The following is a 17012-nucleotide window of genomic DNA, read 5'->3' on the forward strand; positions in this document are numbered from 1 at the left end:
GTGATTTAATAAGAAGCGATAACCAAACCAGAAATGCTTTTTTTAAAAAAATAATGAGGCTTTAGCTAGATGCTCCAAGTTTTTGCAGAAAAATTTGAATATTTTTTATTTTTGTTGAAGCAACGTTTTAATCTAAGTGTTCTTTTGATCAGACGAAAAATCGAAAGCACTTCTTTTTTCAAGGGAAAGCTTTAGGACAAAAATTGAGGAACTGTTAAAATTTCTAGAATGCGAATTGACTGAAATTAAGCGCATCGTTTGTAATCGCTGAAAAACCCCATCGGCTGAAAAGAATATTAAAATGACGTCATAATAAACCCTTTTTACTCAGAATGATGTTATACTGTTTTCATGATGCGAACCTTGCTGAAAATTGGAGTGTCATGTTTAAATATAACAAAAAAGGCAAGATTAATTACGTATTTCCTTTAATTTGAGGGAAAGCGCAGATGTTTTGCTGAATGTTTCTTTCAACTGTTAAATTGAAGGGAAGCCTTTTTCAAATTGTACAATTTTTTTGTAGAAAAAATAGAAACTGAATAATGGCTCGAATATTACTATTACTTTTTACGATATTCTTTATACTAGTAGTGGCGGTAGTTATAGTGATAGTGGTAATATCTGCGGAATAAAAAAAGGAATAAAAAGGCGAGGCGGATTTTTGCTTATACTCAGTCCAACATTAAGCTCTCAGCTTTAGTTAGGTGTGTGTTGTGTGTATGTACTTTTCCACGTTTTTTTTTCTATCCCACCACAAATACACTCAATTTCGCTCCCTCTTTTATTCAGAATGCAATAAGGCGAATGCACGTGAATAGCACGTGAAAACATAAACGTGTGATGATGATCAGAAAATACAAATGAAGATGCAGGAAGCAAAACGGTCGTTTAGTAGAAATTTGTAGTAGAATATTATAAGTATATTTAGTAAAAAAAATAAGCGCAGACAAAGCGGGCTGAAATTTGGTTAATAGGTAAAGCGACTAGAAATAGATAAGCCCCGCCTCTGACCGAAAAACCATTTTTACAAGCAAATATTTTTGTTTTTAGCGATGTTTGAAATTGGCGGTTTAATTATAATAAAACAAAAAAAAAACAATAGCTCTTTTGGAAAAAATCAAAACCAGGAATTATTTTCACATTTTGATCTAAAAAAATATTTTGCTTTTCAGTACTACAAACGCCTGTAGCGTAGACATCATACGGTGCGGGAAATTTTTAAAGGCATGATCTATACTAACAAAAAATTTAAGTCATTAACAACTTTAGAGGTCATATTGATAGAGGTCACTTTGGAGGTGAAAAGTTCGTTCCTCTCAACAATTTTTATCCATTTTAATCGGTACTTTGTACAATCTATTTAATGGATAGCAGACAGTAAAACAAGAACGGCTGTTTTTTAAGTGCGGCGGTGGCAAAAAGGGGGTTAGATCTAAATGTAATCTAAATATTCCACATAAAAAGACTTCATCCACCCCCCCCCCCTTTTTCCTCATCCCGTTCAGTGCCATGATTAACTTCACTGTGCTTTGTGCACGTACGCATTGACTGTTACTGCTATTGAACAAGCATCAATTTTTCCTCACGGGCAGAACTCACTCAGAATACGACAGCCGAATTGGCCGAAAGCAAATTTAGCCGACAAACAGAAAATGAGAACTTAAGCCAACAACCCGACCGCTCATCAATTGTAATGTTTGGACAAACTACTGATATTTGGACCAATCAAATTTGTCGACCAATTAGAATTAAGCTGTGGGCGGAATTTTTCAGCTGGCCAGTCGGCTAAGTCCCCCTGTCGGCCAGTATCCTAACGCCCACAAAGAAAGAGGGAGCAAGGTATAAAAGATGATTGAATGGGTTGCGTATGTACCTGTCTATCTGTGTGTAAAATTGGGTTTACCTCTTCAACTATGAACCCACGTGTAACCCTGCAACATTACGTTGAAACAGCCGAAAATTTTGAAAATCAACAAAAACAAAGAAATGAAATTCTTTTTTAAGACCGCCAATTAAACTCCGCTCAAACCATCAAACCACCCCCCTCCCCCGCCCCCTCAAACTGGCTATCTGTGAGTCATTGGTTCATATCGATTATCAAGGTTGCTGTTTAAAATCAGAAATGAAAAAAAAAACAAATGTAATAATTGCTAATTGTTATCAACAAAGCAATTCCGAAACTTCAATATTTAATAATTTCAACAACCAGAAAACTTAACCCTAGTTACATAGTAAAAACTCCTAGTTACAATTTCAAATTACTTCTCTTAAAGTTGACTCAATTTTTAATCGGCTTAGGTCAACTTCGGCTCCAAGTTTTTTTTCTGTACTTTGGCTCTATTTTTAGTGTTTTTGTAGGGAGACAGAAAATAATCTGGAATGAGGAACAAACGTAGCGCTAGATTGACGCATATTATATGCGTAATTGAGAAATTCACGCGATCTGATAAATTTCACACCTGAGGGGCGCACAATAAACAAAGTAACAAAATCAATCAATCAAATCAACCCAGGGTGAAATATGAATTTCCTCCCTCATGCATAATCATTTTATACAAACAAATATTCGGAACTTCAAAACTACGAGGAGTTTCACGTCTGTGAACAGAACTGGACGGTATTATCAGTAAAAATATTTTCACCAAAATTGATGTAAAATTTTTGATTCAAGGGCGCATTTTGTTCACAATTTATCGATGAAAAAAAATGTCAGTTGAAGCGAAAAGCAACAAAACGAATATAGTTCGATTTAAGCCTTGAAATGCATTTCATCATATGAAAAAGACTACTCTCATCATAATATGACAACTCAATTTATTTTGGTACAGAACTTTTTATAGAACTGTGATAGGAATACAGGTTGCCGCTGCTTGTAAATTAGAGGCTTTTTTGACATTATTAATCAGTTCAATGGTTTGCTACATTCTTCTAAACTAAATAAAAAATTCGGAAAACTTTAGTCAAACTTCCTAATTTTTGCTCCAACATTTCAAAGTGGGGGAATATATATGCGAGGCCGAATTTTTGTAAACTTTCTGTCAAATTTTCACTTTCTGTTTTCGCACTGTAGAGAAAAAAGGAACAACATTCTTTAGCCCTCAGCAGAAGCTACTTTTGATTTTTATGATCTTAAAAAATGAAAAACAGGAAAAAAGGAGGACTTTTGGGGTTAGGTTAAGGAAAATCAATATATTATTATAAATGCTCGAAAAATTTTCATAAAAATACATTAATACAATTATATCATATTAGAAATTTTAATAGAAAAAACTACGAGAAAATATCTAAATAAAAATTAAGCATCCAAAAAAACAACAAAAAACAACCGTTTGTTATAAATATTTGGCGAGTTTTTTTCTCCTCCTTGGTAACCAATTGAAACTTTTTCATTAAAACGAAAAAAGCTTCAATTTCTTTTTTCTTCAATTTTTTTTTGAAATAAAACCATTCAATGTCCCACTACTAGTTATTCTAATTCCATTCGCCAAAAGCCGTATACAATGAACAACGGTCACACTCTTTATGTACAAGAAAACTACACAAAACATATTCTATAGAGAATAAGGAATAAAAACAAACTTAAAAAAATTCGTTTCCTGTTTTTGGAAGTTTCACCTTCGTCTCTCTAACAAAACTTTTAACCTCCGAAATATGTCTTTTGCATCATTTTATATTTAAATTCAACGGCAAATTATGAATTTTTTTTAGTTAAGAGAAAGATCAAAAAATCTTTAGTTAAGGACACTTACACCTTCTTTAGTTGTGAACACTTACACTAAAATTCAAAACCACACTCATATTGATCTCTGGAAAACTTATTCAAGAATATTTTAGAGAACGGCTATATAGCGCACATTTGGGACGAGAAGCGGAGATAGTAGATGTTGAGAAAGAAGGAAAACTTGTATTTTTTCAATTCTATATTCTATTGACTGTCCCTTCTGCTTTAAGGGAGTTTAAAAATTCAGCACGCTATTGATTTACGGTAATCCATCAATTTCAGTAAAATGAAAAACCTGAAAAATTTGAGGATATCACTAGTATATTTTCGCTTTATGAAAAAAGAAGTTCAAATACGGAAAACATTTTTGAAAGGTAGGAAAACGAATTTTTCCGTAAAACTTCGCATCGTTTTCTGCTAAACAAAGAAATCCTTCCCCATTTTAAGTCTCCATTGTTTGTTGTAAAACATAATACATAAATATTTATTTAAAAAAATGACACAAAAACAATTGGTTATTTAAGAGACATTCAAAAACGGAACTACCGGAAGGGCAACTGCTTGACAGAAGGGGTTTTCTTCATTTTAAACCTCCTTACTTTATACTTATTATTACTCGGATATTGGCGTTCGGATGTTGGACTTGGATGTTGGCTAATCATTTAAATTTGATCAGCAGTCTGATTTGATTGAAATTTTATAGCCGCTTTTTGTATGGCAAAATTTTTAAACCTGGTGATAATGTCGGTGCCTCTTGGTGGGTCGGTTGGTGCTCGGTTGCGGGCGTCGACTTGCCTTCTTTCTGGTCTTTCTAGTCTGTTCCTTGATGCTTCTCAACAAACCTTAGTCCTCAAAATTACCTTAATTCCATTGTTGCCACGTGCCTTTTTTGGTTTCAAATTCTTGTGTTCTGAATCAATAAGTTTTACTTTACAACGATTGTGACAATTTGGCGGTAAATGTTTAGCGCCAAGGTAAGAAGATTATGGATGTCGATAACATTCTAGGTGCTTGCCTAACCTAACTTGGTTAGATTGGTTTCGGGAAAAAATGTGCTAATCTCACAGCTGGGCGAGTTAAAAGACCTAGAGCGGTTTTTACTTCACAAGATCTAGCAGTTTGGTCGGGGCCGGTGAACATTTTTGTCACGCGTCCTAAGGGCCAAATTCCTCTCGAAGTCCACTCTTCCAGTACCCAAACAACATCGTTGACTTCAAGCTTTGATTCCGGATTGGTTCATTTCCTTCGGCGTTCAGAGTAGGCAAGTATCCTCGAACCAGCCTCTTCCATATCGCTTCGAGCCGTTGTCTGATCTGCGTCCAACTTTTCGTCTTCAAAGAAGGATTCTCTTTGAACACACAGGCTGGTACGTTAGGGAATGCTCAAAAAATAAGGAAATGATTTGGGGTTAGTGAATATTCGTCTTCGTTGTCGCTTCTGACGTGAGTCAAGGGGCCTGCATTAACTAAGCATTCTTTCTCCGCAACAATGGTTGAGAAGACGTCCCAAGGCAATTTGGCCGAACCCAAATTCAAAAGAAGAGCTCGTTTTACTATCTGTACGAAACTCTCCCACACGCCCCCATAGTGAGGAGCACAAAGGGAATTGAGGCGCCATTCAACTTACTGATTCAGCTAGAAGTTTCTGGCTCCCAAGAAGTTGCTTCCGTTATCACTGAGTAAGAGCCGTGGTTGTCCACGTCGAGTAAGAATCTGCGAATGGCTGTCATACAAGCTGATGTTGTCAGGTCTTCTGTCACTTCCAAGTGTACGGCTCGAGTCGCTAAGCAAATGAAAAGACAGATATATGCCTTCTGTTCTTTGCCTCTTTGAATAACGGTGAAGGGCCCAATATAATCAAGTCCTACATTCGTGAAGGTTAGGGGTGATTATTTTTCTGGAAATCGGGCATCAAGCAGATCTGTTATAGGTGGCTGAAGACATTGTCCTTTAAAGCGTCTACATTCAAAGCATTTGTATGAGATGCTGCGTAAGGAGTCTCTTAGGCCAAAAACATAGTAAAATTGCTGTACAAAAATTTTTACATACTCTGATCCAAAGTGCTGGCAGATTTCATGGAACTTCTCCAAGAATAGTCGGGCGATTGATTCTTGTGCGTTAAAAACAATTGGATGCTTTGTGTTATATCCCGATGTACTTCCTTTGTTCTGCCATCAACTTGTAAGATAATATCCTTCAGAAAGGGTGAGAGCGGCAGAAGTTTGCCTTTGGATGGCAGATTCTTGTTCTTATTCAAGAGAGCGATTGATGGACCAAAGGAAATCTGCTGTGAGGTGGTTATTGGCATTTTGATGCTGACGTCTCTTTTGGATTTAGTTCGCAAGATTCTGATGAACCGAAACACTTTGACTTTTTTCTTTAACAACTTCGTTCATTTTGAGAAATTTTCGCTGCAACCACTGGTTGAATTGTTTGCTGCACCATTGTGGTGTTTTTCTTCTCAGTGCTGAAAAAATTGTTCCAGCTTTCTTTTGGTTCAAAAAATGCTGGTGGGCTTAGCCAATGCTCTTTAATGTCAGCTGGAAGAATACCTCGAGAAACGTGATGGACTGGATTTCTTTTCCCACTGATATGTCTCCAGCTGTTGGTTGGCGATTGATTTTGAATTTCACTCACTCGGTTGCCCACGTTAACTTGAGTTTTTCTAAGTTCTTGATCCAAGACAGGGCAGCCATGCTGTCACACCAAAATGTGGTATCCTTGAGCTCTATGGTATGGTGTTTCTTGATGAAGTGAGCTAAACGAGTTCCAAGGAGGTTTGGGATACTTAGGCACCGTAGGCCTGCAAGGAGTCTTGGGGGCACTTTGGGTCACCTTGTGGGGCCTCTAGGTGACATTTGGGGGCACTTGAGGTGAACTTGGGGGCCGTTTGTGACCCTGGGGTGTACTCTGGGTGACCTTTGGGGGCACTTTGGGTGAACTTGGGGCCCTTTGTGACCCTGGGGTGTACTCTGGGTGACCTTTGGGGGCACATTGCTGACCTTGGGGGATCTTTGGTGACCTTGGGGCACTCTGGGTGAACTTTGGGGGCACTTTGGGTGACCTTGGGGCCACTTTTGTGACCTTGGGGGTACTCTTGGTGGCCTTTGGGGCACTTTGGCTGACCTTGGGGGACTCTGGGTGAATTTGGGGGCCCCTTGGTGAAGGGTCATTCTGGGCACTACTGCTGTGTCATTCTGGGCACTACTAGAGTCGTGCTGGCTCTTCGGGCACTACTTGGGTCTTACTGGCTTTTGGCGGGCACAGCCTGGTCTTGCTGGCTCGTAGCGGGCGCTGAGTCGAGCTGACTTAAGAGGGGCACTGCTGGGGTCAAGCTGGCTTGTAGTGGGCCCTGCTGGGTGGCGCTGCTGGGGTTGTGCTAGCTCGAGGCGCGCACTGCTGGGTCGTGCTGGTACGTGGTGGGCACTGCTGGGTCGTGCTGGCTCGTGGCGTGCACTGCTGTGACGTGCAGGCTCGTGGCGGGCACTGCTGTGCCGTGGCTGGCGCTGCTGGGGTCGTGCTAGCTCGTGGCGGAAACTGCTAGGTCGTACTGGCTCGTGGCGGGCACTGTTTGGTCGTGCCGGCTCATGGCAAGCACTGCTGGTTTGTGCTGGCTCGTGTTTGGCACTGCTGGGTCGTGCTGGCTCGTGGCGTGCACTGCTGGGTCGTGCTGTATCGTGGCGGGCACTGCCGGGTCGTAATGGCTCGTGGCGGGCACTGCTGGGTTGCGCTGGCTCGTGGTGGGCACTGCTGGGTCGTACTGGCTCGAGGTGGGCACTGCTGGGTCGTACTGGCTCGTGGCGGGCACTGTTTGGTCGTGCCGGCTCATGGCAAGCACTGCTGGTTTGTGCTGGCTCGTGTTTGGCACTGCTGGGTCGTGCTGGCTCGTGGCGTGCACTGCTGTGACGTGCTGGCTCGTGGCAGGCACTTCTGTGTCGTGGCGAGCGCTGCTGGGGTCGTACTAGCTCGTGGCCGAAACTGCTGGGTCGTGCTGGCTCGTGGCGGGCACTGCTGGGGTCGTGCGAACTCGTGCCGGGCACTGCTGGGTCGTGCTGGCTCGTGGCGGGCAATGCTGGGTCGTTCTGGCTCGTGGCGGGCACTGCTGGGTCGTGCTCGCTCCTGTTGGCACTGCTGGGTCGTGCTGGCTCGTGGCGGGCAATGCTGGGACGTTCTGGCTCGTGGCGGGCACTGCTGGGTCGTGCTCGCTCCTGTTGGCACTGCTGGGCCGTACTGGCTTGTGGCGGGCACTGCTGGGTCGCGCTGGCTCGTGGTGGGCACTGTTGGGTCGTGCCGGCTAGTGGCGGGCACTGCTGGTTTGTGCTAGCTTGTGGCGGGCACTGCTGGTTAGTGCTGGTTCGTGGCGGGCACTGCTGGGGTCGTACCGGCTCATGGCGAGTACTGCTGGTTTGTGCTGGCTCGTGTTTGGTACTGCTGGGTCGTGCTGGCTCGTGGCGTGCACTGCTGTGACGTGCAGGCTCGTGGCGGGCACTGCTGTGCCGTGGCTGGCGCTGCTGGGGTCGTGCTAGCTCGTGGCGGAAACTGCTAGGTCGTGCTGGGTCGTGGCCGGCACTGCTGGGGTCGTGCTAACTCGTGCCAGGCACTAATGGGTCGTGCTGGCTCGTGGCGGGCACTGCTGGGTCGTGCTGTATCGTGGCGGGCACTGCCGGGTCGTAATGGCTCGTGGCGGGCACTGCTGGGTTGCGCTGGCTCGTGGTGGGCACTGCTGGGTCGTACTGGCTCGAGGCGGGCACTGCTGGGTCGTACTGGCTCGTGGCGGGCACTGTTTGGTCGTGCCGGCTCATGGCAAGCACTGCTGGTTTGTGCTGGCTCGTGTTTGGCACTGCTGGGTCGTGCTGGCTCGTGGCGTGCACTGCTGTGACGTGCTGGCTCGTGGCAGACACTTCTGTGTCGTGGCGAGCGCTGCTGGGGTCGTACTAGCTCGTGGCCGAAACTGCTGGGTCGTGCTGGCTCGTGGCGGGCACTGCTGGGGTCGTGCGAACTCGTGCCGGGCACTGCTGGGTCGTGCTGGCTCGTGGCGGGCAATGCTGGGTCGTTCTGGCTCGTGGCGGGCACTGCTGGGTCGTGCTCGCTCCTGTTGGCACTGCTGGGTCGTGCTGGCTCGTGGCGGGCAATGCTGGGACGTTCTGGCTCGTGGCGGGCACTGCTGGGTCGTGCTCGCTCCTGTTGGCACTGCTGGGCCGTACTGGCTTGTGGCGGGCACTGCTGGGTCGCGCTGGCTCGTGGTGGGCACTGTTGGGTCGTGCCGGCTAGTGGCGGGCACTGCTGGTGTGTGCTAGCTTGTGGCGGGCACTGCTGGGTAGTGCTGGTTCGTGGCGGGCACTGCTGGGGTCGTGCCAGCTGGTTGCGGGCACTGCTGGGTTGTGCTGGATCGTGGCGGCCACCGCTGTTTCGTACTGGGTCGTGCTGTCTCGTGGCGGGCACTGCCGGGTCGTGCTGGCTCGTGGCGGGCACTAATGGGTCGTACTGGCTCGTGGCGGGCACTGTTTTGTCGTGCCGGCTCATGGCGAGTACTGCTGGTTTGTGCTGGCTCGTGTTTGGTACTGCTGGGTCGTGCTGGCTCGTGGCGTGCACTGCTGTGACGTGCTGGCTCGTGGCAGGCACTGCTGTGTCGTGGCGAGCGCTGCTGGGGTCGTACTAGCTCGTGGCGGAAACTGCTGGGTCGTGCTGGCTCGTGGCGGGCACTGCTGGGGTCGTGCTATCTCGTGCCGGGCACTGCTGGGTCGTGCTGACTCGTGGCGGGAAATGCTGGGTCGTTCTGGCTCGTGGCGGGCACTGCTGGGTCGTGCTCGCTCCTGTTGGCACTGCTGTGTCGTGCTGGCTCCTGGCGGGCAATGCTGGGTCGTTCTGGCTCGTGGCGGGCACTGCTGGGTCGTGCTCGCTCCTGTTGGCACTGCTGGGTCGTCCTGGCTTGTGTCGGGCACTGCTGGGTCGCGCTGGCTCGTGGCGGGCACTTCTGGGTCGTGCTCTCTCGTGGCGGGCACTGTTGGGTCGTGTTGGCTAGTGGCGGGCACTGCTGGTTTGTGCTGGCTTGTGGCGGGCACTGCTGGGTAGTGCTGGTTCGTGGCGGGCACTGCTGGGGTCGTGCCAGCTGGTTGCGGGCACTGCTGGGTTGTGCTGGATCGTGGCGGCCACCGCTGGTTCGTACTGGCTTGTGGCAGGCGCCGCTGGGTCGTGCTTGCTCTTGGAGGGTGCTGCTGGTTCGTGCTGTCTCGTGGCGGGCAATGCTGGCTCGTGTCGGGCACTGCTGGGTCGTACTGGCTCGTGGCGGGCTCTGCTGGGTCGTGCTGGCTCGTGGCGGGCACTGCAGGGGTCGTGCCAGCTGGTTGCGGGCACTGCTGGGTTGTGCTGGATCGTGGCGGCCACCGCTGGTTCGTACTGGGTCGTGCTGTCTCGTGGCGGGCACTGCCGGGTCGTGCTGGCTCGTGGCGGGCACTAATGGGTCGTACTGGCTCGTGGCGGGCACTGTTTTTAGTCGTGCCGGCTCATGGCGAGTACTGCTGGTTTGTGCTGGCTCGTGTTTGGTACTGCTGGGTCGTGCTGGCTCGTGGCGTGCACTGCTGTGACGTGCTGGCTCGTGGCAGGCACTGCTGTGTCGTGGCGAGCGCTGCTGGGGTCGTACTAGCTCGTGGCGGAAACTGCTGGGTCGTGCTGGCTCGTGCCGGGCACTGCTGGGTCGTGCTGACTCGTGGCGGGCAATGCTGGGTCGTTCTGGCTCGTGGCGGGCACTGCTGGGTCGTGCTCGCTCCTGTTGGCACTGCTGGGTCGTACTGGCTTGTGGCGGGCACTGCTGGGTCGCGCTGGCTCGTGGCGGGCACTTCTGGGTCGTGCTCTCTCGTGGCGGGCACTGTTGGGTCGTGTTGGCTAGTGGCGGGCACTGCTGGTTTGTGCTGGCTTGTGGCGGGCACTGCTGGGTAGTGCTGGTTCGTGGCGGGCACTGCTGGGGTCGTGCCAGCTGGTTGCGGGCACTGCTGGGTTGTGCTGGATCCTGGCGGCCACCGCTGGTTCGTACTGGCTTGTGGCAGGCGCCGCTGGGTCGTGCTTGCTCTTGGAGGGTGCTGCTGGTTCGTGCTGTCTCGTGGCGGGCAATGCTGGCTCGTGTCGGGCACTGCTGGGTCGTACTGGCTCGTGGCGGGCTTTGCTGGGTCGTGCTGGCTCGTGGCGGGCACTGCTGGGGTCGTGCCAGCTGGTTGCGGGCACTGCTGGGTTGTGCTGGATCGTGGCGGCCACCGCTGGTTCGTACTGGGTCGTGCTGTCTCGTGGCGGGCACTGCCGGGTCGTGCTGGCTCGTGGCGGGCACTAATGGGTCGTACTGGCTCGTGGCGGGCACTGTTTGGTCGTGCCGGCTCATGGCGAGTACTGCTGGTTTGTGCTGGCTCGTGTTTGGTACTGCTGGTTCGTGCTGGCTCGTGGCGTGCACTGCTGTGACGTGCTGGCTCGTGGCAGGCACTGCTGTGTCGTGGCGAGCGCTGCTGGGGTCGTACTAGCTCGTGGCGGAAACTGCTGGGTCGTGCTGGCTCGTGGCGGGCACTGCTGGGGTCGTGCTAACTCGTGCGGGGCACTGCTGGGTCGTGCTGACTCGTGGCGGGCAATGCTGGGTCGTTCTGGCTCGTGGCGGGCACTGCTGGGTCGTGCTCGCTCCTGTTGGCACTGCTGTGTCGTGCTGGCTCCTGGCGGGCAATGCTGGGTCGTTCTGGCTCGTGGCGGGCACTGCTGGGTCGTGCTCGCTCCTGTTGGCACTGCTGGGTCGTACTGGCTTGTGGCGGGCACTGCTGGGTCGCGCTGGCTTGTGGCGGGCACTTCTGGGTCGTGCTCTCTCGTGGCGGGCATTGTTGGGTCGTGTTGGCTAGTGGCGGGCACTGCTGGTTTGTGCTGGCTTGTGGCGGGCACTGCTGGGTAGTGCTGGTTCGTGGCGGGCACTGCTGGGGTCGTGCCAGCTGGTTGCGGGCACTGCTGGGTTGTGCTGGATCGTGGCGGCCACCGCTGGTTCGTACTGGCTTGTGGCAGGCGCCGCTGGGTCGTGCTTGCTCTTGGAGAGCGCTGCTGGTTCGTGCTGGCTCGTGGCGGGCAATGCTGGCTCGTGTCGGGCACTGCTGGGTCGTACTGGCTCGTGGCGGGCTCTGCTGGGTCGTGCTGGGTCGTGGCGGGCACTGCTGGGTCGTGCTGTCTCGTGGCGGGCACTGCTGGGTCGTGCTGTCTCGTGGCGGGCACTGTTGGGTCGTGCCGTTACTGCTGGTTTGTGCTGACTCGTGGCGGGCACTGTCGGGTCGTGCTGGCTTGTGGCGGGCACTGCTGGGTCGTGCTGGTTCGTGGTGGGCACTGCTGGGGTTGTGCCAGCTGGTGGCGGGCACTGCTGGGTTGTGCTGGCTCGTGGTGGGCACTGCTGGGTCGTACTGGCTCCTGGCAGGCACCGCTGGGTCGTGCTGGCTCGTTGTGGGCGCTGCTGGTTCGTTCTGGCTCGTGGCGGGCACTGCTGGGTCGTGCTCGATCGTGGCGGGCACTGCTGGGTCGTGCAGGCTCGTGGCGGACAGTTCTGGGTCGTGCTGGCTTGTGGCGCGCACCGCTGGGTCGTGCTGACTCGGGGCGGGTACCACTGAGTCGTGCTAGCTGCTCAGATGTTGTAGCCTTTGTCGTCGGACCCGAATTTTTTAAATTAATCTTTTTAAATGCAAATAATTTTAACAATTGCTTCGCTGAAAACCTTTTTTTTTTCAAAAAAGGGGAAAATCTTGAGTTATAGTTACGCAAACCCTGTTGGTAATTGGTGACTAAGCCCCTTCAGGGGGGTGTTATTTGCCCCGAGAATCAATAAATGGAGTGATAAAAAATATATATGAAGTTCTCAAAGCTTATCTGAATTGTCACTTCTTTTCACAGAACTCCTGCACGAAACACTTCCATAGTACAATTTCAACTTTTGTCCAATTCTAACATTCCACGTATTTCTTTTCAATGTAGCTTCCTTTCCACCCTCTTTAGCATCTGTGTTGACCAACTTGTCCACACGGGAGGTTGCTTTGTTGTTCGAGTTGGATTTGTTCGTTTGAAGCGCCAAATGACAATGTCGATTCCTCTTGTGAGGTCGGTTGGTGTTCGGTTGGGGGCGTCGACTTACCTTCTTTCTGGTCTTTCTAGTCTGTTCTTTGATATTTCTCAAAAAACCTCAGTCCCCAAAATTACCTTAATTCCATTGTTGCCACGTGCCTTTTTTGGTTTCAAATTCTTGTGTTCTGAATCAATATCTTCTAGTTTACAACGATTATGACAATTTTGCGGTAAATGTTTAGCGCCAAGGTAAGAAGATTATTGATGTCGACAACACCTGGTAGCATAATACTGACCAAAACTACATGCTGCAGTCAATTAAGGGTTCTATGCGTTCCTTTGACAACAAAACTCACCTAATTACAATTGGTTGAATTTGAGACGTACTTTTTCAGTGGACTCAAAGCTCATTGAGTCATCAATATACATAATTCAGCTGACTGAGGTGATTGAAATGCTGAAACCTTGGTTCTTCGATACAAAAAAGTAGAAATTTAAATTCATTCTTTTTCTTCATTTTGTCACGTGAGCATTGAACGCGATTTTTTTATTCGCTTTGAATGATCCAAATTGGTCAAAATCAAAAATTGTCCGTTTTTGGACAACAAAAATAGCTTTCAAATCTTCGAAAGTTCCTAGCAAAAAATATGATCTTATCAAAAACTGTAAAAGATTGGTGACAATTATACGAAGAAAAATTCAACTAGATCTTGAGTCTAACTAATTGATAACATTAGGTTTCACCAGTTGGGCATGATTTACTTGGCAGAACAATTCAAGGAGAAAAAATCAGTCATTTTTTGTTCGCTAATTCGAAAGTGTAAATTGATTGCTTCACTATTATTTTGCAAATTATTGTCTTATGAGAACTTCTTAACCAAATTACTGCTCTTCTTTCATTTCCTTTGTTTTGAGGAGCAGCTTTATGTTGGTAATTAATTTTCAATGCATGTGGATTAACAACTGTTAAAATCATGTCAGAATGAGGGATGTGACTTTTTTAGTTTTCATATTAAAGAAAGTTTAATGTAGCGTACATCAAAGTTGCTCCAAAACATCGCAAAACTGATCGTTCAAAGACTGTTTCATCTCACAACACAGAAAAATTTTTGATCAGCTTGAGACGCATGTTCGAAAATTCTGTGCAACGCACCGCCTAGCACCAGCCGTTTTGTTTTGTTACATAATCGAGAAAAGAGAGGCCAATAGTCGTAAATAGAAAGCCAAATCAATAGATGTTATCACTTTTAGAGACTTTGGTGTTTCAAAAAAGAAAGGCCGTAAAAAAGGATAGAAAGTAAATTTTGAAAAAGGCTGAAAATATTAGACTTGGAGGATCGATAGTACCAAACCGCACAAAATCGTAACCAATTAAAATTTGTAATCTAATACTTTCACTATTTGAAAATTTCACTTCCAACAATATTTACTATATATTAGATAAATTTTGATCATTTTTAAATAAAAGTTAACATGCCAAATATAGATATTCTTAAATAATCCGAATTGGACCATTTGTTCTTGTGCGTTAGTCAAGATTAAATGGGAAGTCTTGCAAATGTGTATCTTAGATAAAATAAAAAAATAAATAAAAGATAAATAAAAAGCTCGCCTTAACCTGTGCGTGGCAAGGAATGTTTATATATCCAATTTCGGAAGAATAATTGATGAAAAAAAAACTAGTCGAAAAGGCATGAATCTTGACAACAATTCTGTTTACATTTACAGGAAGGCGCAGGTTACAGGAAAGAAACTGAATTATATTTTCTCAGAAAATGAAAAAAAAATACCGAAAAACGCACAGATCATAGTAGTAGTTTCATTTGAATCCGGCGTTCGCTTGCACGAAAAAAATTGTCGTTTATGATACTAGTTCTGTTTGAAATCGAATTGAGTTTGAAACAGTTGAGAATGACGAAAAACAAACTGTGCTACGAGAATCAAAAATAGTAGAAACGACTAATCATAACCCTAGATTTGAGGTAACATGAAAAATGCACTAACATCATTTATTTTCAGAAAAAGTCAAAATTTTAAACCAAAAAAGTGACTAAATTTTTTGTTTTTGGTTCCTTGTTTCATTTTTTCTCCAACTAAAGGCTTTCAAGCATCAGATGAGCAATAAGCAATCGGTCATGATGTATATGAATATTGATGGGAAAAATCTGATTAATTAGAACTTTGATCTGAGGTTTTTACTGCACAAGACAAAAAACGAAGGCAAAATTTCTCCACGAAAGATAAAACTACATCTTCTCTAATTTCCATAGCTCATTTTAACAAAATTTATAAATAACACGAGGGCTATATAAAATAATTACGGGTTGCCTCATGCCTAAAATCATTTAGAGAAAAATAGAAATCTCGAGGTGTACGAAAGCTACAACAAATACCAAATTACAAAACTTTGTTCAAGCTAACAATGCTACCAACCAAATCCCAATAAGATGGACAACTCGCGACCCCTATCCGCAAACTAAAACTCGAAAAAAACTGGAACCTCGAAACAATTTTACCATGAAATTAAAAACAACAATGAGAAACGAACAGCTGGTGTGACGTCAAGGCCAAAAAAGAAAGTGTTTGTTTAAAAATTGTATAATTTTGGTGTTATAAAGAAACCACAATCCCGGAAATCAAAAAAATTCACGTAACTACTGAGACACATCTATGAAAACATAGTTGATAGTAGGACACAAAAAACGGTCGACGAGCTATGAAATCCCACAATCTTTGATGAAATCGGTTACAACTTTTATTAAAAAAATTTCTAAGTTCAACATTGTAGTAACGTAAAATATTGGTATCATTTCTAAGTGCAATTTTGTAGTAAAAAATAAATTTAAATTTTAAAACCAGCAAAACAAGTGCAGTTATCCGGCGCCTTTACATATCTTTTAACTTTCTGTGAAGATATATAGTCATTAGAGAACTAAAGTTTTCCACTTTTTTTCAAATTCAGCAGATTTGAATAAAAATAGCAAAAAACTCCACAAATTTGTCTTGGAATCTTTTTCCTCAGCTGATTTGTCAAAAAAAGAGTAAAACTTCAAAAAATGACATAATAGCAAAAAAAATTGGCACATAGCAAAAAAAAATTGGCATTGCCAAATTTCGAAAACATAGAAGCTGAATTAAATCAAGAGCAAAACGCGTAAAAATTTTCTCGCTTAAGACATTTTTACTATTCTTTGAAGCATTTACTCGGGAATATAACAAGAATTTCAGCTGGTTATGGAAAAAAAACTCGTACAAATATCCAATTTGAAAACATTTTGGAAGTTTTGTAGTTTTTAAAAGCAGGAAAATGTGGTGATGGGCAAAAAGAGAAGTTCCTTTCTTTCATTTCATTTAAAAGCTTATTTATGAATGCAAAAGCCTGTAATGTCTAATAAAAAACGCTCAACAAAAAAGGTTCAAGAGGTAATGTACCTATTCCTCTTCATCAACACTGACCTGAGAAAAAAAACAGTAGATAAATTTTGGACAATTTTTACTCCAAAAAACATCACATTTTTTCACTCTAACGAGGGCTGATAGCCTCAAATTCTATCTGGCGCAGGGACGTTTCGGAACAAATGCGCAATACATGCTATATTATAAGAGTATTTTGTAGAACTTAACAATAAAAGTTGAAATCCTAAAAAAATTGAACGGAACCTAAATAAAACAGGTTCGACAATATCCTTGTTCCTCAATTTTTAACTAAATTTTGTTCCTACTTTGAGTTTTTATTTGCAATGAATTACTATATACAGAATGGATTTTGTTCATTTTGCCTGCCTTGAAATATTTCAAAAAGTTTTCTTTTTATTAGGAGTTTGGAACCTATCAAATTGGACCCTTTCAGTTACAAAGAAATTGTAGCGGTAAAAAACGGAAGATTTAAACACTGAAGATAAAAGTGAAAATTCAAAAAAAAAACAAATTGCTGTGAATTTCAGCCCACTATGAGCAGCCGCTGAAGGCATCATATTAAAAAATTTTGGAGCACAGGAATTGATTCTACTATTGCTTCCGGATACAATTGTAAAAAACAACTTCAGTTTAACAACAGTTTAACAGTGCAAAAAAAAAACAAAAATAGCAAAAACTTGAAAGCAAAATTTTCTCAAATAACTTTTTCAAAAACGCGTACCGTGTTTTTTGCGATTTTTTAATGTTTCACTGTTCCTAACATTGCATTTTTCATCGAAAATTATCTTTATGAAACTTCCAAATACATAAAT

General features: G+C 45.5%; 1 protein-coding gene across 1 annotated transcript in view; it reads right to left on the reverse strand.

Annotated features, from left to right (window-relative positions):
- Positions 1 to 13, reverse strand: part of LOC142336494 (uncharacterized) — a 187900-nt gene extending 187887 nt beyond the window's left edge. Inside the window, exon 1 of the mRNA XM_075385379.1 lies at positions 4 to 13. The gene's annotated coding sequence lies outside the window, so the exon portion shown is untranslated. The remainder of the gene's footprint in view (positions 1 to 3) is intronic.
- Between the last annotated feature and the right edge of the window lie 16999 nt (positions 14 to 17012).

This window comes from Convolutriloba macropyga, chromosome 3 (genome assembly GCF_964194025.1).
Source record: "Convolutriloba macropyga chromosome 3, txConMacr16.3, whole genome shotgun sequence".
Lineage (NCBI taxonomy): Eukaryota > Metazoa > Xenacoelomorpha > Acoela > Convolutidae > Convolutriloba > Convolutriloba macropyga.